Raw genomic sequence first — 26,164 nt, 5'->3', positions numbered from 1 at the left:
CCTACAGTTATAAATATTTTAGTATGGAATAATTATGAGGACAGGGTGACAATTCCAAAACTTAAAGCCATTCTTGGATACATAAAGATTTATTACATGAGCATAATTGTCAATATATATAAGAAAGAACAAGTCACATGAATAGAAATGAATATTTAGAGAGTAAACTTTTAAAAATAGAATTATAAAATACAGAAATCAGATTACTGTGAAATACAGCAGACAACAACCACAGCAACCTTGCTTAAAAATTAGACATCAGAGGTTAAAAATATAATTTACAGTGTAGATGAGAAATATAACAAGAAACTAAGAACAAATAAAAATCAATCAATAAATGTAGTAGACCTTCATAAACATCAGCAAAAATAGACTTTCAGGTCAAAAATCATTTTTGGAGACAGAAAAGGTAAATGCATAGTGATTGAAGCTTCAATTCATGAGGAAGCTGTATTCATTTTAAACTTCTATGGAGAGATTCAATTATGTTGCATGGATTTAAGTAGATAGATAGTAGATATTTAATTGATATTTGGACACTTTTTCTAGAGTAACTGGTAAATCAAGAAGATAACATAATAGTTTAATTATAATATTTGAAATGAATTATCACAATTGGTTTCAAGAGTGTATACAGAATTTTGCACTCCCAAATTGGAGAATATACATTCTTCTAAGTAACATTAAAAAATTAAATATAACCTAATGCTCAGCCCTAAAGCAAGTCTCAAACAATGTTCTCAACCAGGTATCATAATGGTCATATTATCTGAATTAAATTAAAAATAAATAGAAATTATTACAAACAGAAAACTAAATAAAGCTCATATATTTGAAAACAAAAAAATCTATAAAACTACTGGGTCAAAAAAGAAACTTTAATAATTTTTAAAAATATTTAGCACTATATGAAAACAAACTACTACATTTCTAATTTTGTAGGATCTAGCCAACACAATCTTTACAAAGAAATACACAGCCCAAATGCAGGGTTGTGCTGGAAATGACTCATTCTGGCTTGTGTGTGCCAAGTATTAAATTTTCAGGAATTTTGTAAGCTATTGGACGTCAGTAATTTAAATTTAACGATGATGGGATATTTGAACCACAGTAATAGTTACAAGCTATAATTCAGCGTTTTATTTATTTTCTTAAATGTCAGTATACCACGGCTTCCATGTTAATATTTGGAAAGAAGAAATGCTGAATAATGAGTTGGATTACAGAAAGAGCTGAATAAAGCCAAAGAAAGGAGAAGAAATATAATAATAGAGATAATAGGAAAAAAATAATGAAATGGAAAGCAAGTATTCTATAGTCACTCTCAAATATCGAAATTAATGTTCTTGCCAAGACTAGTAAGATAGAAATAACCAAAAATATTAACAGATTGGTTAAGGAAAAATACATAGAAGGAATAACAATATTAGGAACTAAATAGAGGTCATCAAATATAGGTGCAACAAAAAATCTAAAATATAATTGTATGATATCATTAATAGATGTAGTTCAACAAAACTAAAGCAAATCTAAAAACTTACCAAAACTGACTCAAGAGGAATAGAAAACCTCTGTAGTCTCACAACCATTTCATAAATTGAATTCATATTTTAATATCTTCCCAAAGTAAAAAAAAAAACTAATATTACATGTGTGGGTTATTTTATAAGAAGGATCTATAAATGTTTATTTAAGAGAAAAATATGTAAATCTTACCTTATACAACTTTCCCACCAATTAAAAAATGTAATACTAGGCCATAATTAAAGGGCAAAAACTATGCAAATATGCAGTACTGAGTGACAATTTAACAGAATGAGTTTTATAGTATAATATTTTTGGAATAAATTAAAAAATGAAAAATACCATATAATAAGAGTATATACAGGTAAAAATCTAAGCATCAGTCATTCAAATGGTTTTCTCTGTGAGGTGGGAATGAGAGTGGAGATTAAATTATTAGTTAAATGTCAATAATTAAATAATTGGATTTAATTAACAATTACAATAATTAAATTATTGAAATTAAATTAGGCAAAATAAATAAAGAAGCTCAAACAAAACCAAAGTTAAAGATCTTTCACAAAACAAAGAGAATTGTTTTATTTTAGGAGGTCTTAGTTACAATATTTCAAGTTTGACATACTCAGTGCAGATGAATACTAGTTTATTATGTGTTAGTATTTTATATTACTTATCTATGATGATAAATCAATACCTTGTCTAAAAATGATCCCCAACATTTCCTGTAATGGGTCCATAGTTCTAGTTTTATGACAAAATCAAAAGTGATGCAGAACTGTACTGGGTGATTTCAATCACATGTAAGTAAAAGATAGGGAAAAAAAACCCACTAATATATAGTGTGTGGCAGAGACTGGAAGGGAGCATGCTGGGAACTCTAAGGACACAGAGACTGAGTCAAAATAAAGCTAACCATTCCCATGCAGTGAGGTAACACATGATTTAAGAGGAGAACAAGGCTAAATAGAAATAATGGCATCATAATTTAAAAATCTCCAAGATATAAATCACTAATCATTTGCATATGCAATCCAAAAAATATATACTTATTCCTACTTTGACATCATTTCCTTTCACTTATCCCCATATTAGTTAATTTAACTATGTTTAACAGATTCAGATTATTATATTAAAATTTTCTCATTATTTACATTATGCATATATTTTCAGATAGACTTTTTACCACGAGCAACATTTTGCAAGACGACTTTCAACACGTTCATATTTTACTCAATATGCACATTGATTTTAACTTCATCACAAGATGTTTTAATCACATGACTTTCTGATGATAAATTCTGTGGGTTGATTTTATTTATAAATACATTTGCATTTATAAATACATTTACATTATCTCCTAACAACACTGGTTGCCTCATGTCCTCTAGGGCACAAAAAGACCTTAGTACATCCTATATGGTAGAGTTTGGCAAATTATGGCCCATTGGCCATATCCACCCTACAACCTTTGTTTTCAAAGAAAGTTGCCTTTCAATATAGCCACACTCATCTGTTTTTATATCATCTGTGACTGCTTTCGTGCTTCAATGGCAAGAGACCTTATCATGTACAAAGTCTAAATTATTTCTTATCCGGCCTATACAGAGTTTATGACTCCTTATCTATTGTACCTGCTGTGCATGGTAGAGGGTGAAGTGGATCCAGTCAGTTTAAGTTCAGTCTGAATGCATCCATGGAAGCTTTGCTTTCACAGCAGCCGCCCCTGAGGGTTGGTTAACAGAATCCAAAAGTCTGAAGAAGTTGATGCCTTATGGGGCAAACATTGCCTAAGGGGAAGCTGAGAGGGGAAGCAGACCTCCACAATTATCATCTGGCCTCCAGTCAATAACCTATTCTGAGCACATGTTTCCCTACGGTTCATTTGAAGACTAAAGCTCTCAGCTGTGATTGCTTATGAGGCTGTGGCCAGTCCTTTAATCACCCTGCTTTTCTGCCTCACCTACGTATTTCTTCATTTTTGCTTCCCTGAAATAGCAACCCTCCAATCAAACCTTAACATGTAAACTTTGCTTCAGGCTCTCTACTTTCAAGCTATCCAGGCTAAGACATTGCCTATTTCTTTTATATCACGAAATTTCCCCCCAAATCCTAAGATGAATTGTGTTTTTGATGTTACTCTTTTTCTGTTTCATTTTCCTGAACTGAGATGGAATGCTGTCAATGCTCAGCACTCTATCTCAGGTATGCGTGTAGAGCGTTCTTAGCCCCACACATCATCCAACCGTGTGCTAAAGACATATTTTCTAAAATCAGGATTCGTTGTGGGGCCTAGACGCTAAACCAGTCTCTAATGTCTAGCCCTTGCTCATTTCAGTTCACTGTGATCTGTGAAACCATTGAATACAGCTTATGTTTGTGGTTCTTTTTGTAAATTGAATTGGATAAAAGATTAAATCACCATTATATATTTGTCTTGGTCTCAAATAATCCCTGTTTCTGCCTCAAGTGACATTTTTTGAAGCCACCACACCCCTCAGGACGTGAGACTATACTACTGTCTTTCCTTTTTCACTTGGCACTTATTGAGCCCCCAGAATTACAGGTTCTGAAATTGTCTACGAGGAATGGGGTTTAATATAGAAAATAGAAAAGAAGAAACACTTCCTGACATTTCAAGCATTCTCCCTGAGATAGTGTGAAGGCAGTCTATTTCTCAAGCCTAAGAAGCCCTTGTGTCCTGGATAGATGCAAATAATTGACACAAATACAGCAAAATTTCCTACTTCCACTCCAGTCCTTCTATGTTCTATTCAGTCACAAAAAAAGAATGTATGATTTAAGTCTTTCAGTTGTAAAAAGCCTCCCCAGCAACAGTCATATAGTTTTCTTCATCTCTTTAGGAGCTATTGCCACTGCAATTGACTAGCTGTTTGGTGTCTTTATAAATTAGTAACGAGAAGCTAGGAGAGGGTATGTATTGTACTGCCAGCATGTCCTCAGTTTTGAACATATGACAGTCTTTGCAATAGAATTTGTTAGCAAAGTCAGAACAACTGCTGAGTTACTGTCCTTCAGGTTTCGGGAAGAATTCGCTGCTTACGCCATAGTCTGTGAAGTGCTCTACTGTAATGAGATCTTTCGTTTCAGGTGTATCGAAGATGCTCTCATCCCAGCATCTCCCAAAGAACTTGGAAAGTTAGTATTTTGAAATAAACGAACAGATAATCAACAGAAAAATGTATTTCTAGTATGGGAATTTGCATCAGGTTTAACCAGCTTCTCTGAATCAAGCAAAATAGTTTAGCAATCAATGAAATGAAAAACAACTTAATAGCTGAAAACATTAATTTGAACACTTTTAGGGAATGTCTCAAAGGTAAATATCTATGGCCACGTACTGTTGATGAGTTACCAAATTTAGAAGAGAATTTACAAATATCCAATCAGGAAAGAAAATTAAAAAGGTATCTCTAAGGGAAAAATTATGACTCTTTGAAGCCTGACTTCACTTCTCCCAGGCAGGACTTAATGCCAGGAGACCTTCCTCAGACCACCTGAGGGGGAAAGACATGATCTGGAAATATTCCGTCACAATATTATTCAAGAATAAAGGTCTTCATTGTTAAGAAGGCAAAGCTCTCAGAGAATATAGATTCCCGTAAACCCTTCTGGAAAGTTAAGGAAAACTGTTTAATGAAGAAAATGTGTTTTAAAAGCCTTAATGTGGAAGTTTTGGTAGAGAGTGTTGGATTAATGTAATCTTAAAAACAGGCATTTAATTCCAGAACTTAGAAAACAACAACATTATAAACTTGAGGACAGATGAAAGGAAAACAAGAGTCAATAAGAAAATATGAAAAAGTTGAATTGAAAAATCCAGATATTTATTATTTGAAGATAATAATACCCATGACATTACTACTTATAAAACTGTATGAATTAGATCCTATAATTATTCTCGTTTTCAAATGAGGAAACCAAGACCATAAAATTTACAAAAGAAAGAGTTACTAGTATTTATTTCTGAGAAGGAAGGACTAAAAGGATGAGAGATACAGATAAAACATTTTTATTCTCGTTTAATATTTTTCTTTATTTTGAAGTATTTTAAAATGTGTATGGATTATATTATAATAAATAAAAAGTTTAATTTTACAATAAATATATTAATGTGCAAATATTGAAATATAAACTGATATCTTTAATAGTGTTTGCAGTATCTTAGGAAATTTTACTGACTCATGATTCAATAACAGGGGTAGATAATTTGGCGTGTCCCAGCTCAGTTTAGAGGAGGAAATAGTAAAACTTTCTGTAGGTTAAGTCATTTTTACACAATCATAGTTTTCCCAAATTTTCCGAATTCAAATACCTTGTGTAATAGACAACTGGTACTATAACTAGGAAAGGACCCAAAGGAGCCATAAAGACAAAAGCCAATTTCATTCTTTCAATAAATATTTCTTTCATGAATGTTGAGTGGTGGAGAACCAGCAGTGAACAAAATAGACACGTGCTTTCCCTACATGAAAGTACATTCTATTTGAGAAGACAAAGGATAAACAGAAATACAACTTTATAACATAATGCTAGAAGGAGTGACATGAGGACTATGCATTTGTCTTCTGAGGTCCTCTGGGCACTAATAACCACTTACCAACCAATACCTGAAGGCCAAACGTGGATCAAAAGCTACTGGATATTCCTATTGCCTCCATATTGATTCAAGCTATAAGTGTTATTTTCTTATAACAAGTGATATATTTGGGGGAAAGACAACAACAGAAAGACAATGAATTCACGTGTCTTTATTATTGGTAAGAAGTTTACAAACTTAACACCATCATGATATTTACATAGTCCTGGTGTGCTTTCACTTAGAGGTATGTTTCCTTTTCCTACAAAACTCCTAGCAGCTGCTAAATGCTAATTAGGCCAAAAGATTGTAATAAAAACTTGACTAAATTATTTAGGAAATATCCCTTTACCATCTTCAAAGTATTCTTTGTTTTAAATCATATAGACTCTTCCTAAGGAGGATTGGTTTTACGCTATTCAGTTCAGCAGGTCCAAATATCTGATACAAACCTAAACAATTAATGGTGTGTTTCATAATTGCAGTGTACGCCTATTTTCCTGGTATCAGTCTGTTATAGCTTTGCCTAAACATTTTGTTTTTAATAAAGGCTAATAATGAACAGCTACAAAAAATAAACCAGAGGATTTGGTAGATGGTCATACTGTACTTCCAGTTTCTCCAACATCTTGTCTGATAATGTATGACATGTGTATGTTGTGAACAGACTTCTCACTTTAATAAATGATTTATCTGAAAGATAATCAGCAATGACTTCTCTTTCTTTTTCTGATCCTGTTCCAGGAAAGCATAACTAAGACTTTTTTTTTTTGAGGAAGATTAGCACTGAGTTAACATCTGCTGTAAATCCTCCTCTTTTTGCTGAGGAAGACCATCTTTGAGCTAACATCTGTGCCCGTCTTCCTCCACTTTATATGTGGGATGCCTGCCACAGCATGGCTTGATAGGGGGTGCATAGGCCCATGCCCAAGACCCTAATAGGCGAACTCTGGGCCGACTTAGTGGAGCACGCAAACCTAACCACTATGCCATGGGCTGGCCCAAGACTTTTGCTCTATGGACAGCAAATAGGCACTCAATAATTCAAATCATATTTGGATAGAAACATTTAGGGGCCGCTATTTCTTCTATTTTTAGGTGGTGGTGGGAGAAATACAGCTACTTCCCTGCTGGGATATTATTACATCACACAATTAGCACACCACTAGTGCTGCAGCGTCTAAGATGCATGAAGTCTCCAGAGCGCCAATAGGCAGGTTCAATGTGAAATGGGGAGAAATTATAGGCAAGGTAGCGGCCTGCAAGAAGGGTGGGAATGGCTGAGCAGGGCTGCTGTAGAACTTGAAGAAAGTACTCTCATCACTCTTGCTGTGACGGTTTTGTCCTTCACTCCATCGTAGAAATCTAAAACTGTTTATTATATTTTATGGTCATTGCTTTTGTATTATGTGATAATGCTTTTCAATCACAATGAGCTAAAATGCATGTTTATAAAAAAATTAAGTACTGAATTCTGTTTCTCAGGAAATATGAAGATGAATGTGTAACTTGCACACTATGTTTATCAAAATTTACCTTCTAACCTGGGGACCAGATAACATCATTATTGCCCATAGCAGCATCTATTTCCAAAGCAGCACATGTTAATTTTTAAGACCTGAAGTTGGCACTCTAACTTGCTTAGCTCCAGAAAATGTATTTATATACCACTCTTTAAAGTCTGACTTTTCATTTAGATCAAATGACTGTTCTAATTTCATTTAACTCATTTTTGTTTTCAAATTTTATTTTGCATGTATGAAAAATGAAGTAATGATTACTAATATGTCAGTTCCATTAGTAGAAGAGAAACTTCAAATTCACTTGAATGATGTCATTTTTGTTTCAGCTTAATTAAATATTTCAAGACAATATCAGATAAAAGAATTAAATTTCACAATGATTTGCTTTTCCCATAAAATTTTGGTAATCTAAATGAAGCTTAGGAAGTTCATTCTGTAGAAGCTGAAACATCTGACATCATTTTGAAAGCCATTATAAATTCAGCTAAAAAGTCTATGTTGAATTCAATCATTTGTTTTTGTGTTAGTATTTTGATGGAGTACAATATTATCATAACAACACTATTTTGTTACCAAATTAAGAAGAATGTGGAACAGAAATATACTTGTAATTGGTTGTGGTACACATTATAATTTGTTACAAATTGTGAGTTTTTTCCAATTGAAACAGAAGTTGATTATAGAAATGTCTCCAATGTTCAATTGACATCTGAAACATCTCCAGGGGGGTTGCTTGTCTTGGAGAGGCAGAATTTTCTTTTCTGTAAAAGGAAGGCAGAATTTTCACTTCTTAGGGAAGTAAATTTCTAAATTATGAGAATATAAATTAATTAAACAGATTAGACAGAAAGCACACGTATGTATCAGTAGTTATAAGGAAAAAAACATACATAGCATTTTCTTAGAAATTAGAAATGGATGGTTAAGTCAGTATTTTAACAATTAATTTTAAAGAGCATATCATAAATGAGTAGGTGCTCCATAAGTGGAAGCTGTTATTATCGTATATCATAGTTATTGCCTCGTTAATAACCAAAATAATTTTATCTACTCTAATAATTTACAACTGTTCATTCGACTATTCAGAGTAACTGAAGACTGAGAAAAAAGAGTATCGGCAGTGTGGCAAGACTAGCAACTGGTTAAGAAATTAATCGAAATGGCAGATATGAAAAATATGTGCATTTGTGGTGACAGATTTGCTTGTTGTTAGGATGAGAAAAGGAGAATCAGGGATTGCTCTTACAGTCTCTAGACTAGAATTAAAGAGATGCAAATAGAATAAAAATGGCATTGAAAAAATGATAACCTAACCATTTAAAAGAACCCAAAAACATTTTCTTTTCTAGGTGACTGTACCTGTATTTGCTGTTTCTTTCCTATGACTGACTAAAACTAGTGTGCATCCTATAGGCTCTTTACAAGAGAGACAATATGGAGCTTAATCCTAAAAGCCCATAGTATTTCCATGTATCATAAAATTCTTTAAAAAAATCTTTCTCAGGAAAATATGGAACCAATATAAATTTTAGATTACTTCCAGATTTGACTTTTTCACTACATTGTTTCAATTTCCTCCAATGAAATTCATTTCAATAGGGATTACAAGGCATAGTACAGATAGACATCTGTTTTTAATGAAAATATTTACTTTAAGTTAGAAAGCTAGTTGCTAGAATCCCAAGAGAGTTTTAGGCTATTTGTCAGTCCTGGAGAGAATTGGAAATTAAATGTCAAGAAAGGTTTTATAGTGGTCAACCTAGTGACGTAGTGGTTAAGTTTGCATGCTCCACTTCTGTGGCCCAGGGTTTGAAGGTTTGGATCCTGGGCATGGACCTACACACCTCTCATCAAGCCATGCTGTGGCAACATCCCACATACAAGATGGAGGAAGATTGGCACAGATGTTAGCCCAGGGCCAATCTTCCTCACCAAAAAAGGAAAAAGAATGGTTTTATACAATTGATTTTTGCAAACTTCTATCAATAATTCTGTACTTAATTAAAAATTTTACTGGCTTTCACCTGTTCTTACTTTAACAGGCCCCCAGGCAAATCTAGCTTGTTTTAAAAGTTCACAGAAATTACTTTTAAGGGTATTTTATCTAGGTTTTCTTCTGTAAGATAACATTCTTCATAATAATGTTGTGTACCTTTTGAATCTGTTTACGCCCACAATTATAAAGAATACATTATAACAAACATTCTATTGGAATTCAACTTTTTTATCAGAAAAATATTTTTTTAAACAGTATCTTAAAATTTCTAGATGATAGCCTGATAGAAAAAAACATGACTCTGGATGTCCAAAGATACCCAGACTTTATAATATCACTCATTCGTTATTTACACTTGATAAAGTCACTTAAACATGAATGTCTTTGATTTCTCAGTTCTAAAATGATAATGCATAAATAGATGATAATCTTATGAAGATTTAATCCAAATATAAGATACTCTTATTGTATATTCAATACAATATTAAGTGCATTTTTATCAACTGCTGGTTTCCTAATTTCCAAAGTTATAGCAGGTCTTTCTAATCTACTGTTGTTAATCTATTGTTGATTTTCATTTCATTCTCCGACGTAGATATACTAAATCATTTTGTTCTTTATTTTTCCTAACACAATGTATGATCTTTTATTTCATTGTCTTAGCTTATATTTCCCTCCTTCTAGAAGGGTTCTGTATAGCCCAGTATTTCTAAAATAATTGGACCCATGAAAGTTATTTTCCTATACTTGTGGGAAATTTTTTCTAACAATTTTTTAAGTGTTCTCTTAAATGTTCTATTTAAGGATTTAATCTTGATTACCAGTAACTTTCTTACATTCACTCATTTGAATAACCACATATACCTCTGTCACTTAACTCAGATCCCTGAGTGAAAATTACAGAAGAGGTCTCCTCTGTCAGCCATTTCTAGAATAGTACCCATGGCTACATCATTCTCTCTACCATTACTTTGCTTTATTTGTCTCCACAACTTGTATTACAGCCTAATATTCTATACATTTACTTGTTTATTACTTCATTTTGTCTCCTCTTCACTAAAATATAAACTACCTGAAAAAACAAACTTTACTTATCTTGATTCCCACTCTACCAAGCACCAGCTGTTTCCAACCACAGATACTAAATATTTCCTAAATAAATGAGCAAATTGAAAAATTAATAATTTAGTAAATGAACGAATTAGTGTATAAATGATTAAATAAATTAGTAAACAAGGAAAAGGATAATCTATATATTTGTAAATAAAATATTGAATATTTTCTACACACCAAAAAACATTTCTGCTTTCAAAAGGCTAAAATGAATTAGGCTCTTCAACAGACTTAAAGCAAGAATTTCACAGTGAAAAGTGGATAGGGCAAGAAATTTTAAGTAGTGTAGGGTGTAGATCATTCAGATTCATGGAAACCATAACCATGTGTGTTTCTACCTCCAATGACCACTTCCAGACACGTAAATCATTTCCTCTACCTTCTGTGTGACCCACTAAGATCTGTTCTTCACCTTACAATCAGGTAACAGCCCTAATAATCAGCAGCCAGAGACCTAGTACATTGAGTAGAGTGCTGGACACCCCTTGGCACTATTGCCAAGCATCACAATTTATGTACCGTAAAGCTATAAATTTCTAATTTGACCGTAGTGGAACGTCATGCCAAAGAGGAAGTCATGACTTTGCACAGACTTTGAAGCCTAGATAATCTTTTCCAAAACCGCTATTCATCCAAAGTACAAATGAAAGCCAACAAAAGTTCTTGATAATCGCTCAGAAAAACTTGCATTCTACCACTTCAGACCATCCTGAAATTTGCTCATCTGTTCATTTGTTTTAATTTGAATTCTTGCTTTGGGATTTGAGAACTGTAATCCAGTTTCTATATAAACGTTTGGCCATATTAATCTGACAGACACACATTTCCTTTTCTTGATTTCTTAGATTTTAATTTTCCTCTCGTTTTTCATCTTCATTTTCTTCTTCGTGTTGGCATTTTGGGAGAGAGAGTCTTATTTGGTAATGATCTTAAGAGAAATACATCCCCAGCAAGACCAGCCCCAGACATCACCAGTCCTGTGATCTTATGCAAGTTACTCAAGTTATCTGAGGTTCAGTTTCATCATGAACTGGTAAGTATTACCAGTCTTTTTATAGTCATTTACATTTTACCAGTCATTTACAGTTGTAAATGAGGCAATGATACTAAAATAAATAATATTCATAATTTTGGTAATACAGTCCAACAAATTTATCTTACAAATATTAAATAGCAATCAAATACATAACAGGACCAAAAAAGGCCTCACAGATAAAAGAAAGAAAGTAAATCTATTTTATTTATGAAATAACAAAAATTAATAACAAAGAATATTTAAGTAACACATTTTATATTCTAAAATATCAGTGGCAAAGTCATTCGATTCTTTTAAAAAATCAACAAAAATTTAAAATTTCCATTTGCCTGTGCTATCTCTTCCTTCTGTTAATACAGGGCATCTTTAATTCCATTTACAACAACCTAACGGTAAAGGAACGCACATTCTTTTTCCAAAATTAAAATGATTACTTCAAACTTAGATAACTAAAAGTCAATCCCACAACAAGATTTTCTTTAAGATGATGATGAATATAAAAACACAGGCCTTTAAATTTGTTTGACTAGATTAAAAAGTAATGACGTTTCCTTTTTAACATGCCCTATTCATGCCTACAGAGCAATACATTGCCAGATATAGATTATGGATAATATGTATTAGATACATTTGAGAATTATTTAAAGGGAATAGGCTTTTGAAATTCAAAGATAAAAATATAATCTTTTTAAAAATAAAGCAATTTAAAGTATTTAATGGAAATGTCATTTTAGGCTCCGTCCAAAATAAAACATATGGTAATTATTAATCTGCAAATCATTAGTCATAGTATCTAAAATAATACTTGTAAAATTTTCCAAAATTAGGCCAAGCTCATTTGTCATTATATGCTAATATAATTGTCACATTATATTGGTTCTTCAACAATGAAATGTTCAGTTGACAGTCAACCATAAGGATGTAGCCATCAATCAAGGAAGAACCAGAAGATCTCTTGAGGATTTTCCTTAATGTTGAAGCAATCTGCATCATAGAAAATGTCACCTTCTCTTTCTCTGTGATGTTTTTCCTCATCCCTAGAGTGATAATTTTCCACATCTGCCTCTGTTTCTCCAGTAGCACATTGGTTCTCTCTCAAAGTCCCAACTAGAAATGGGTTTTAAATGGATATCTACAAATCTATACCATAACTGCTACCTTGGATATTTCTTAAACAATAGGGTTGTACTTTTTACAATCTGTATATTTGTTAAGTGACCAAGAGGGTCTTACCATTCTCCTCAGCTTGACTAAAGTTGACAGGTTTCTTCCTGTTTCTAGGCCCCTGATGTCCCTTTCCTCATTTACTTCAGAAAACTTGAAATTGCAAAGTCTGTCTCTGCCCTTTGAGATATAAATCTTCTCCCAGCCACTTGCCAATTTTACAATCCAGGAATGCCTTTCTCAAGGATCAAGGTGACATCTCTTTGAATTTAATCATCAAAAAATATAGTGCCTTTATCTCCCAGTCTCCGTGGGAAGGTAGGAATCTAATTTCCGTAAGTGTCAACTAGCAAACACAGATGACCTAATCACGTTCACCAATCTCCACCTAATGTCCTCCAGTACTTTCCACTAGCTCACCCCAGCACTTGAAAACTCTCCTGCCTCTTGTGGCAGTGGATTTGGGTTCAGTCTCTCTCCCTTCCTGCAGTAGTCTTGCATAAAGTTTTCCTGGCCTGTGTAATTCTATCCAGTGCAATTTTCTTTGACACGGGCCTAAATATGGTATTATCCAAAAGACAAAATTTACTTATATTGCCTCTGAAAAATATTTCCTATTTCTTTTCCTGCTTTTCTTTTTATGGAAGACTAAGATATGATTGCCTCTCAGTCCTGGGCTATTAGTAAAGAGTGAAAGGACCAGGGATATTAAAAGAAGGCGCAGCTACCTATTGATCCATGGACTTCAGGAGTGGTGAAAACTCAAGCCAAGCTACTCCATATACTCTCTTCTAATGTAATTACAAGTTAAAATTCTTTATGAACGTTTAAAGCTCATGTAAGTCAAGCAGTGTTAAGTAAAAGTATTCTTAAAACGGGGTTTGTTCTCTTCCATGATTTCATGGTGAAGAAACTTGTCATTTTAAGATTCCACATATACCTATGTTGCAATATCTTGATTTCAAAATCTTAACTGTTATACACACATCAGAGGATCTCATCTCTGGTGCGGATAGTTTTAGGGAATTTAAGGATGAACACTCTGGCCTCTTTGATCTTGTGAAATTTTATCCAGCATCCATTAGCATGGGTACATGTGTATTGTTTATAAAGATATTGGATAGTTTTCCTCATATTTTCAAAGAAATTGAGGAATATTGCCAATGGGACTTGGAAAGGGCATCAAAGATTCCTCCTTATGTGTAGGGTTGAAGATGAAGACTAGTTTTTATGGATTAAATGGTGAGGCTTTGTCTACTTCAATTCCTTTGTTTTTGTGAAAGTAGTAGATCAAGTTATTTTTTAGGTCTTTACCAAATGGGCTAAGTTATGTCCAATCTTATCTAATATAAAGTAAAAAAATATACATATATATGTATTTATGTATATACGTAAAATGTCTGACCCTATTTTTCATGTGCTGAGAACTCCTCGCTCCCTCTTCTTCCCCTTGTAACACACACATCTGGGAAAGGTAGTAAGAAATCTGGGTGCTCTTTCCTTTGGCACCAGCAGGAGATTGAATCCATGAAAGCATCTGCCAGTGCAGGGAACCTCATTCCAACTCCATCCCCTCATCATAATGAATACACCAAAACCAGTCTACTTTTCCTTGATTTTTTAAGCCATTTTGGCCTTGCTTGAGATGTCTGCCTTGCTCTCCCCAGAGACGTTAGTTACCTAAGTAATAAACATTATCCTACCTTCTTGGTGTGTGTGGTATCATCAGTCTCACCATTCAAACCAAGTTTTCGATGTGGGTCTCTCCTGATCTGTTTTTGCAAGATATATCTATGCATATCCATATAATATCTATCTATATAAAATGAAGAAAGAAAGAGTGATCTTTCTCAGAAATCTCAATTTTTTTTCTTAATGTAAGTCTTGGGTGGGTTTAATGGAGAAAAAGTTTGCAAAGGGTGTAAACATTCCATATATTTGTAGCTCCAAAGAGAACCCTATATTCTGACTAGCTATAAGTCTTTCCCAATTGTTAGTTAGTCTGGATGAAGTTTTCATCTAGCTGCATTTATCTCAGGTAAGCAATTGCCCTCTATCCCAGGTAAAGAAGTTCTCGCATCCCATCTCTCCTTGCAGCCATATGTTCCTTTGCAGATGTAAGATTAGCTGGTTGTTCTGTGCCATTTTCTCCTTGATTGATTAAAGAAAAATTATGATTATGCAATTTGTCTGACTTTAAAAAAAATATTTTCCCAGGGTAGGATCAACAATCTTTTCAGTTCTCCACATCCTCAAGTGAAAACTGTAAATCAGTTGTTTATAAGCGCACTTTTGAACGTCTGGATTACAGCTGGAATCTAAATTTGAGAGTATCCTACTAAACTAACCGTTGTCCCAATGGCATTCCTCTCTATTTAGAAACAAAATTAAGAAGATCATAATAGAAATGGTTAATTGTTCCTTTATTTTTTACTTTATTGCTCTTTTTTAGATAATTTGTGTTTTTAAATCTAATTCTATTGTTATTGGTCCTTAAATGGAGATAATAACTCCTTTTAAGGAGTGCTCTAAAATTAATCGAGTAAACAGAGAGCATTTAAGATTAAGACAATGTGTTACAAAAATATTATATAATGTCATTGATTTGTTGTGACTCCAGCCCATCTATACTTATGTTATCTTAAAGTTCTATCATAAGGGTTTTTGATATTTTGGCACTGGTACTGTTGTAAATAAGCTCTAGCCAGCCCCGGTGGTCTAGTGGTTACAACTTCGCGCTCTCATCACTGCCGACTGAGTTCACTTCCCTGGCAGGGAACCACACCACTCTCTGTCAGTTTGTCATACTGTGGTGGCTTCATGTTGCTGTGATGCTGAAATCTATGCCACCAGTATTTCAAATATCAGTGGGGTCACCCATGGTGGACAGGTATCAGCAGAGCTTCCAGACTAAAACAGACGAGGAAGCAGGACCTGGTCACCCACTTCCAAAAAAAATGTCATGAAAACCATATGAATAAAAGCCTCAGAGCATGGTCTGATATAGCACCAGAAGGTGAGAAGATGGCGCAAACAGAACGGGCAGGGTTCTGTTCCACTGTACACAGGGTTGCTAGGAGTCAGAATTAACTGGATGGTGCTACAAAGAATAAGCTTGAGAGTCTGTCTAATTGTTTCTAAATAAATAGATCTATTTCTTTCTATTTTACTCTTTAAGCAACAATTTAAAGGAATCAATGCTAAAGGCAGAAAGAGACTATTCTCACTTTGATCTCAAGTACTTGAAGCAGTATATTTTATAATAGATTTTTAATTTACTCAAATCGTTTTATGACTAATGGAATCACTGATTAACTTTGTCAAAGAAATATACGTAATTTCACTGTTCTACTCAGAAACAGAAATTTAATTTGTGGCAAATATGAAAAATGAGAGTATTCAAACAAATTTATGTTTCACCCAAATTAGAGTTTGAGTTTAATCCAAGTATCAAGCTCCATGAAGCCTATAAGAATTTTTTTTAATTTCACTCCAACCACTTAGCATAGAGTGATACAATGAGAATTACTTCACTGTGTATTTATACACCTTTGTTTTAAAGTGAATTAAATGGCACTTTGCTTTTGTCGTTTTTCTCCCAAAAAACCCATAACCCCTGTCTAATCATGAGAAAAACATCAGATAAATTACAATTGAGGGACATTCTACAAAATACCTTACCAACACTCCTCAAAACTCTCGAAGTCATCAAAAACAAAGTCTGAGGATTGTCATAGCCAAGAGGACCCTAAGGAGATATGACAATTAAATATAATGTGGTATCCTGCATAAGATCCTGGAACAGAAAAAACATACTAAGTAAAAATTAGGAAAATCTGAATGAGGTATAGATTTTAGGTAATAAAAACAGACCAATATTGATTCTGTAATTGTAACAAATACATCACACTAAAGTAAGCTCTTAATAATAGACGGAATTGAATGTTGAGTATATGGAAATGCTATTCTTTATATTTTTAATGTATATCAGAAACTGTTCTAAATAAAATGTTTTAAAAAATTGGAAAACAATAGTATGCTCTTAACAATAGAGCTTAAAAATACATGAAGTAAAAATAGATTTGAAAGGAGAAATGACAATGGCAATATTTTCCTGAGAAACTTTTATCCCACAAATTGTGATATGCTCTTTAGTTATTATTATTCAAATATTTTTACTTAACTTCTTTGACTGAGTTATTTATATGTTTGCTGCTTAATTTCCAAATATTTTCAGATTTTTCTATATATCTCATTGTTATTGATTTCTAATTTAGACCCATCCTGCCAGAGAATATATACTGTAAAATTCTCTCCTTTGAAATGTATTAACAGCTTTTTATGGATCATCACGTGGCTTATCTTAATGACTAGACCTTGTGCCCTTTAGAAGAATGTGTATTCTGATGTTATATTTTTAAAACAAATTTCTGTAGGATTAAGATGTCTTATTTCTCTAAAACTGTATCCATGTTGCCTTCATTTTCTATGCTACCAAGTTTTAGATTGGTGGTTTGATAGGTGTGATTATTGTTGTTATTTTTTTTCTTTTTCAGAATTTTAAAGAGCATCCACTGCCTTCTGGATTCTGTGGGTCTCCTGAAGAGTCAGCCACCAGTCTGTGATGCCCTTCTGTGTGTTTGCGCATGTCTGTCTGTGTGTGCGTGTTTGTGTGTATCTGTGCTTTTCTGTTTCGGGTTAACTGAACTCTTGTATCAGATGGTTGAAGTTTTTCACTAGTTTTGGAAAAGCTAAGCTATTAAAAATCTTAAAACATTGCTTTTGCCCCCTTTCTTTCATCTCTTCTCCCAAGATTACAAATATATATGTTATAACTTTAAACTATGTTCCATATCTCCCTTTTTGGGGGTATCTTCTGTTCATTCTTTTGTTCTCTCTGTGTAGACATTTTGCACTGATTTTTCTTCAAGCTCCCCAATCATTTCTTCTCCTGTATTCAGTCTCTAGTTAAACTTAATCTGTTCTTAGTTTCAGATATTGTGCTTTTTAGTATAATGTGATTTGATTTTAATATATTGCTGTGTTTTGCTTAGATTCTCCATCATTTCTTCGAATTTCTCAATGTATTCATACTAATTATTTTATAATTCTTGTCTGCTAGTTCCTACCCATGTATCATTTGGGATTTTGCTTCTACTATATCCTCACTTTCTTGATCCTTTCACATTTTCATGCTTCCTTTATCATCATATTTTCTCTTATATGTGGAAATTTGTTTATAAAAGCAATGCAGATCAGAGTTTGATTTAGTTTCATCAAGGGATGATTCACCTTTGTTCACTGAGGAAGCTAGTATGGACAGCTAGTCTCCTGAATCCAGCTCAACTTGCTGTTTTAGTTAGATACAGTCTGCCTCTGAGTTCAAATGCCCTGATCACAAAATCTGTCCTGTGTATGCTGCAGGACTCTCCCTCTAGTGACATTTTTATTGCCTAAAAACCCTGTGAGCGTGGACGATTTCACTTCTTCTTCCCATCCCTCAACAAATAGCCAATGGAAAAATTGGCCATGCATTTGGGGATGATCTAGATTCCAATCTCTTGGGCAAGATTACACAACTGTCAAAAGGTCTGCTGGTCTCCTCTCACCAAGTCCCCCTGCAGACCGCAAGCCCTCACCTTAGCCTTTGCCTATACTCAACAATCACCCCTGGAGACAGGGAAACAGGAATGGCCAACAATCTCATCTCAAAACCAGGTAGGATTCTTGCTTCTCTGAAGTTTTAATTCAACTAATCTTGTTTCCTTCCATAGTTATCTGCTGTACTTCAAAATATGATATTTCCAGATTATTCTAGTTGTTTCAATCGCTATCTGACATACTGTAACTAGACTTGGAGATCCTATACCTGCTTTCAAAATTCTTCAATGATTCACCATAGTTTAGGAATAAATTTTTTTAAATAAAACATTCTTTTGATTAGTATATAAACTCATTCATCTACTACCCTTTGAAACAATGTTTCATATTAATTTTCTTTCATTCACTTTCTACCAATAAAATGTACAGAGACTTGCATTTCCTGATATATCAGACTGTCTCACAATTCTTTCCTCTCAGAATTGCCTGATATTCAGGGCTGGCCTGGTGGTGCAGAGGTTAAGTTCACACATTCCACTTCAGTGGCCCAGGATTTGCTGGTTCAGATCCCAGGTGCAGAGCTACACACCACTTGTCAAGCCATGCTGTGGCAGGTATCCCACATAGAATAGGGGAAGATGGGCATGGATGTTAATTCAGGGCCGGTCTTCGTCAGCAAAACAAGGAGGATTGGTGGCAAATGTTAGCTCAGGGCTAATCTTCCTCAGGGGGAAAAAAAAAAGAATTGCCTGATATTTTCTGTGCTCAGTTCACTCTTACTTATTTTTTCTTCCCGTTGAACTATTACAATTTCTTCAAGGGTCAGTTCACATTACACATTCTCAGGAGATGCATATTTCTAAATTTAATTAGATTTCTCTCCTTTGTGCTATTATAGTATTCAAAGCATGAACGTTTTTTAAGTTCATCATGTTGGAAAATGTAAAATGACAATTTATATAGGATCTTTTTTTCTTCCAGTTCTGTTGAAATATAATTGACATGCAGCACTGTATAAGTTTAAGGTGTACAGAATAACTTGATGTATGTATAATATTGTGAAATGACTACCACAAGTTTGGCTAACATCCATCACTTCACATAGTTACAAATTTTTTTCCTTGTGATGAGGACTTTCAGGATTTACTTGTAGCAAATTTCCAATGCACTGTTGACAATAGTCATCATATTGTATGTTACATCTCCAGCAACCATTCATCTTATTACTGGAGGTTTATACATTTTGACCACTTTGGGACCTATTTCTCCCTACTCATCTATCAGCCTTAATAGAAAAGTACTTTGTACATCTCAATTTCTAAAACCAGGCAATGCAAATAATTAAATGAGGTATATTCACAGAAACCTAATTGGAAAATTTATATATAACATTATATATAATTGTCACCCTTAATATAAATAGATAGTATGTTAACAACCACCAGACCATGGAAAAGCAAAGAGAATATCTGTGGGATTTCATGCCAGTATGGTACAATTTTCAAGGCTCATGCACTTGCAATCAATTGTTTTTTAATCCAGGAGAAACAGTTGAAACAAGAAAAATAAAGATTTCTAGATTTCTTAAGGAATTTGCACCATCTCTTAAATTTTATGATATATTAGACCAGCCCTGGAGAGATTTTTGCAGAAAGTGATTCCAGATAAGAAATATTAAAATTAGAATTGCTTTATGTTTCTAAAAGAGCAATAATATAAAAAATATAATATCACTAAAAGTTTACATTTTGATCAAATTTGGCTTCTTCCTATGTAAATTTCATGTTTCAAAAGTTGGATGAATATCCAAAATATTAAGTGAAAATAAACAAGTAAAACGTTTTTTTAATATTAAATATAAATGTAAAAATATGAATATTATATACAAATTTTGTATTAGTGATAAATGTGTTTAAAATGGGTGCTGTTCATCTATGTATTTATTTTTAAAAAGAAATTTTATTTTGTTATTATTATTTTTTTTGTGAGGAACATTGGCCCCGAGCTAACATCTGTGCCATTCTCCTCCATTTTATGTGGGACGCCGCCACAGCGTGGCTTGATGAGGGCTGCTAGGTCCGTACCTGGGATCTGAACCCGTGAACCTTGGGCCGCCGAAGTGGAGCATGCGATCTGAACCACCTTGCCACCGGGCTGGCCCCTTAAAGAATGAAATTTTAAATGGTTTCACTAGACAACTTGAAAATAATTTAAATCGGGCTTTAAAGGAAATTTATAAATATTTTAAGATTTCACTTATTTTTATTATTTATAGATAGTATATATTCTGATAACATAAACCCAAGCACAGATCCAAATCAATATGACTTTTTCTTTAAAAGTTTATATATATATTATTCACAAGGACAAAAAGGCATGTATTTTCCTGTCTTATTTTATATTGATGTGCAACAAAATGATAATTAATATTGATTATAACATAAATATTTACTAATTTTTATATCTAAAAGTCTGAAAGTTTTCTGTTCTAAAAGCTTCCAGCAGCCAAACAGTAATTACAACACATTAAGGGGGCTGGCCCAGTGGCATAGTGGTTAAGTTCACACACTCTGCTTCCATGGCCTGGGATCCACAGGTTTGGCTCCCAGGCACAGACCTAGCACTGCTCATCAAGCCACACTGTGGCAGCATCCCACATAAAATAGAAGAAGATTGGCACAGATGTTAACAATCTTCCTTAGGCAAAAAGAGGAAGATTGGCAACAGATGTTAGCTCAGGGCCAATCTTCCTCACAACAACAAAAAAAAAAAGAAAGAAAGAAAAGAACACATTAATATAGCTGAATTTTTCTTCTGTGAGGACAAAGCAAACAATTACATCAGGTTTTTTTTTTCTCCCACAGAATCGGATGCAAGTGTGAATCATTTCACCACAAATTTCATGCAGAGTAGTTCCTTCTGAGTCCAAGTCTGTATTAGTTTGCTAGGGCTGCCATAAAAAAGTACCACAGAGTAGGTGGCTTAAACCACAAAAATTGATTTTCTCAACAGTTCTAGAGGCTAGAAGTTGGAGATCAAAGTGTTGGCTGGTTTGATGTCTTCTGAGGCTCCCTCCTTGGCTTTAGATGACTGTCTCCTCCCTGTGTGTTCACATGGTCTTCCCTCTGTGTGTCTGTGTCCTAATATCCTCTCCCTGTAACGACACTACTCATATTGGATTAGGGGCCCCCTAATGACCTGATTGTAACCTAACTACCTCTTGAAGGACCCTAACTCCAAAGGCTGTCACACTCTGAGGTACTGGGTGCTATCAGCTCAACATATGAATTTTTGAAGAACACATTTCAACCTGTAACAAGGTCCTAAAGTAAATGCCACTGTTTCATTCCCACATTGTTATATGAATGATGTGAAAATAAAGTCTTAATCATAGAACAAATTTAATGAAGAAATGTGACTGAAAATTACTTGAAAAGTAGATGAGTCATGATGGTGAAATTAACAGGCTCACTATATTTTGTTACACTTGGAATGAGAAGTATAATCTTTCATCATTTCTATTTTTTTTGTTAATTTCTGTTTTGTATACATGTTTGTTTATTAGTCACAGCTTACAGAGGTGGACGCTTGCTGCTCCCATGACTTTGTGGCCTATGTACTAACCATGGTACCTGCACAGGATGTATCACAGTGCTGGGGCCTGAGTAATCAACCCACTTAATTAAAAACAGGAAATAATTTTACTCTCAAACGCCTATGAAATATGTATCAGTATATGTGATGTTTAAGCGATGTCTTTTAATAATCACAATTTTATAAATATGACTTTTTTTCAAGGCTTGGTAACAAAGTTAGGATGTGTATATCAGGAAGACTCTCACTTCCTGATGCCAAGTTCCAGAAGCTTGGGTTAAAGGACATAAACTTACTTTAATTCTTGCATCAGTTAGTGCATGTAGAGATGCCATAAAATATATTGAACTATTTGCCTTTGTACTATGCTCAATGATTTTTTCATTAACTCCACCTCTTTTCTAGCATGCTAGTGGCTTCCATGTGAGAATACCTTCTAGAGCCATACTTCAAATAAAAAACTCATCACACTGACAACCTGATACTAGATGAAGGCCTCCAGGTGAAGCCTCCTCTTCACTGGCATCAAACATGAGAACGCCAGCTTCTAACACTGCAGTAGTTTTATAAGATGAAGTCGTCTCTAAGTTTATATTCAAGTTTTATAGACAGCCCAAGTATTCCCTTTCCAATTTTCAACATTTCTTTTCTTGCTATTGATTTATCATGATACAATGCAGTTTTGTAACATATCCATTTGAAATAACTTACATTATACCATTTTATGACTGTAACAATTAGTGTATTAAGCAATTTCTCATATCCTTCTTATTTGTTTAGTTTCTTTAATTGTTATGGTTATTTTCATATCATCTCCTGAGTCGGTACTTGAGCTATTTCCCTGATGCAATCCTGATTAGCCTTCCCCTAACGAGGGCTGTTGCAGACTCCCAATGAATGCCTATAAAACTTATTGCAGCATTCAGCTTCAAACAATTGCTAATTTCTTCCTTAATTCCAGGCATTACCTAGGGATCATTTAAAATATACTTATTAAATTTCTAGGATTAGAATAATGATCTCAATTATATAAATATGTGAATACAAAAACGGAATTGTACTCTAATCTTTATGTCTCAAAAACGCGCAAATAAGAAACTATCAACATCTTGACATATGTATTTTTTAAACATTTACATTCGGTAACCTACAGCCACTTCTAAAAGTTAAATATAAAGAAGAGAGCTTAATTTTAGGTTGAAACTTAGCAAGGCTTTAAAACAGCGAGGTCAGGCATCTGCAGAATGTCATCAAGTAAAATACTTTTTACATTAATTTTAAGGGAAAAGCATAAAAGTCATTTTCGGCATGAGAGATTGGTAGAACTAGACACATCAAGTCAGAATAGGCAAAATCCTTTGACAAAAGCCACAGTCATAAACAGCTCTCTAGCCCTATAAACCTGTGAAAGTATAGATTAACTCTAGTTCTTCATAAAATGAAACCTTATTTACCCCATGCCTGAAACTTGAGAAAGCAGGGGAAACACCATGTATTTGCAAATATTTGTGTTAAGCATATTTTCATAGAAGATTTTTTTTTAAAAAAAGAAGGGAGGAAACTTTTAGGAAAGTTAGTAGTCATGTGTCAGCCTCTGGGCTAAGGATTAAGGACTCAGTAGATAAAATACCACGCTTTACACTTTTATAGTGAAGTAGAGAATGATCCAGTAATTGCGTTAGAAATCTACTGCTAATCTCCACCTTGCAGCTTCGAGTGTGCCTGCCGCCGCCTCCCTGTCACCACCACCAGTGCCACCACGCCCAACTTCGCGGACACCTGGAAGCTGATCAGCAGTGAGAATTTTGACGAGCTACTCAAGACGCCGGGCGTGAACGCCATGCTGAGGAAAGTGGCCGTGGTGACTGAGTCCAAGCCGCACGTGGAGATCCGCCAGGATGATCAGTTCTGTATCAAGACATCCACCACGGTGTGCACCACCAAGATCAACTTCAAGGTCGGAGAAGGCTTTGATGAGGAGACAGTGGATGGACGCAAGTGCAGGAGTTTAGCCACTTGAGAGAATGAAAACAAGATCCACTGCACACAAACTCTCATTGAGGGGGAGGCCCCAAAACCTACTGGACCTGCGAGCTGGCCAGTGACGAGCTCATCATGAAGTTCGGCGCCCACGACTTGGTCTGCACGAGAATTTATGTTCGGAAGTGAAGATGGCTGGCTTGCTCCTGCTTTGGGGGTGGGATGCATGTTCCCCTAGGAATCTCATAGGTCTGAGCTGCCAGTGGACCTCCCCTTCCCCTGTATCAACAGTAGGCGATCCTGTTTTCCCCACAACAGTGTTGTAGTGTTTTCTCCCAAGGCCTTCGTGCCTCTGTGTCCCTGGTGCTCTGTAGTTTAGTACCTGCGCGGTTTCATTGGTCATTACACTGGTTGGACACAGCTCAAGAAAAAAAATAAGAAAGGAAAAGAAATCTATGCCAAAAAAAAAAAGCGAAAAAGCACATCTTTGGCGTTGTTTTTCTTGATGGGTTGATTGGGTGTACCCATAAAAATAAAACATAAAAATGTATTTCCGAAATAAAGATAGGGATTATATCAAACTGCAAATATATACTGAACTGCACCATCATGTGAACTGGTATGGTAGAAATGATGTAAAATATTTATGACATTTAAATTATATGACATAAATTGACAAAATAAATTAATGATGTTAGATTAATTCCAACTAATGTTCATTTAAAATATGAGTTGTAAATGAATAAAGATGACAAATATAATATTTAACTTGAATGTTGTTGAAAATATACTCTCCCTTTAGATCACTGATCATTTAAAAGGGCCTCGACCAAGAGATTTATTGAACCAGAGTATTTCTGTCTGCATACAGTTGAAGTGGTTATAGAATGTTTCCAGACCTAAAGATTATCCAAGTCTGGCCCTCATTCATTTCGAGGAAAACTTTTCCTCAAAATATTTCTCTCAAATGTTTTGTTTCATGCAAGCAAATACCAGATGCATGTGCATGTTCTGGGAGGTCAAGCAATAGTTCATTGAGATAATTTTATAATAATTTATATTTTGAAAGAAAATGAATGTATTTACTTGCAAAATAAACAAGGACATCGCAGCACATGTAGAAGGCTAAGACAGGTCAAATCAAGTCACATATATTGACACTAAGGCAAGCACTGTTTAATTATAGAAATATCCAATTATAGAAGAGAGCTCAAAGTCAAAATACAAGTCGCTTTTTCGAACTTACCCAAATATCAGTCCCAGTGTTAAAGACAACCATTTCTGTTGCATGTTTTAAGAAATGTGATGGCTGAATTTAAGAATATCATTATCTATATATGTCTATATATCCATGTTTATATTTCTATTTCAATATTTTATAATAAGCAGAGTTACATTATTAGATCTGTTCTGGAACTTGTTTTGCTTTTTTTTTTTAACTCTAATGATATGTAACATAAATACTTTATACCTGTATATATATGGGTTTAACTTACTCTTTATAAGTTCTGATTATTATTATAAGATGTGAGTGTGCCATTATTAAGATACTTAGTTTTAGATATCTGGGCAAATAATTTATTTCCTTATTTTTATCTTGTAAACAATTTTGTAATGATGATGAGAGAGAGGGTGAGACGGAAGAGTGATAGTTATTGCCCTCCGTTGACCTGGGGAAAAGTGAATGCAACCCAAGTTTAGAGATCATTCTTTACTCATTTAAGCCAATCCATAGGGACCCTTTGTCCTTGTCAGTGACTGATTTAAGCAAAAGCCTTTGACCTATTCTAGCCAATGGAATATAAAACATGTGTCAGCTTAGAGTCATCTGTAAAAAGGTTTTTTGGTTCCCAAAAAGGTGACATTGGAAGAGATCTCCGACTGCCCAGCAGAGGAGACAGGAATAGTTTCTGAGAGGGCAACTGTTTCTGTGTAGGGTAGATTTTCATAGATTTCATGTAAATCTATGTGACTACTACATTGAGCCAGGGAATACCTGTGCGCTTCATGCCTCTCCAGATGTGGTTTTCCTTGAG

At 34.2% G+C, this 26,164-nt stretch overlaps 1 pseudogene; it reads left to right on the top strand.

Moving 5' to 3' along the window:
- The first annotated feature begins 4,495 nt into the window (after positions 1 to 4,495).
- On the top strand, positions 4,496 to 24,756 carry LOC103551178 (cellular retinoic acid-binding protein 1 pseudogene; annotated as a pseudogene).
- Positions 24,757 to 26,164: the final 1,408 nt, after the last annotated feature.

This window comes from Equus przewalskii, chromosome 16 (genome assembly GCF_037783145.1).
Source record: "Equus przewalskii isolate Varuska chromosome 16, EquPr2, whole genome shotgun sequence".
Classification (NCBI taxonomy): Eukaryota; Metazoa; Chordata; class Mammalia; order Perissodactyla; family Equidae; genus Equus; species Equus przewalskii.
Note: the sequence above shows the minus strand (reverse complement) of the source record. Positions and strands in the feature narration are given on the sequence as shown.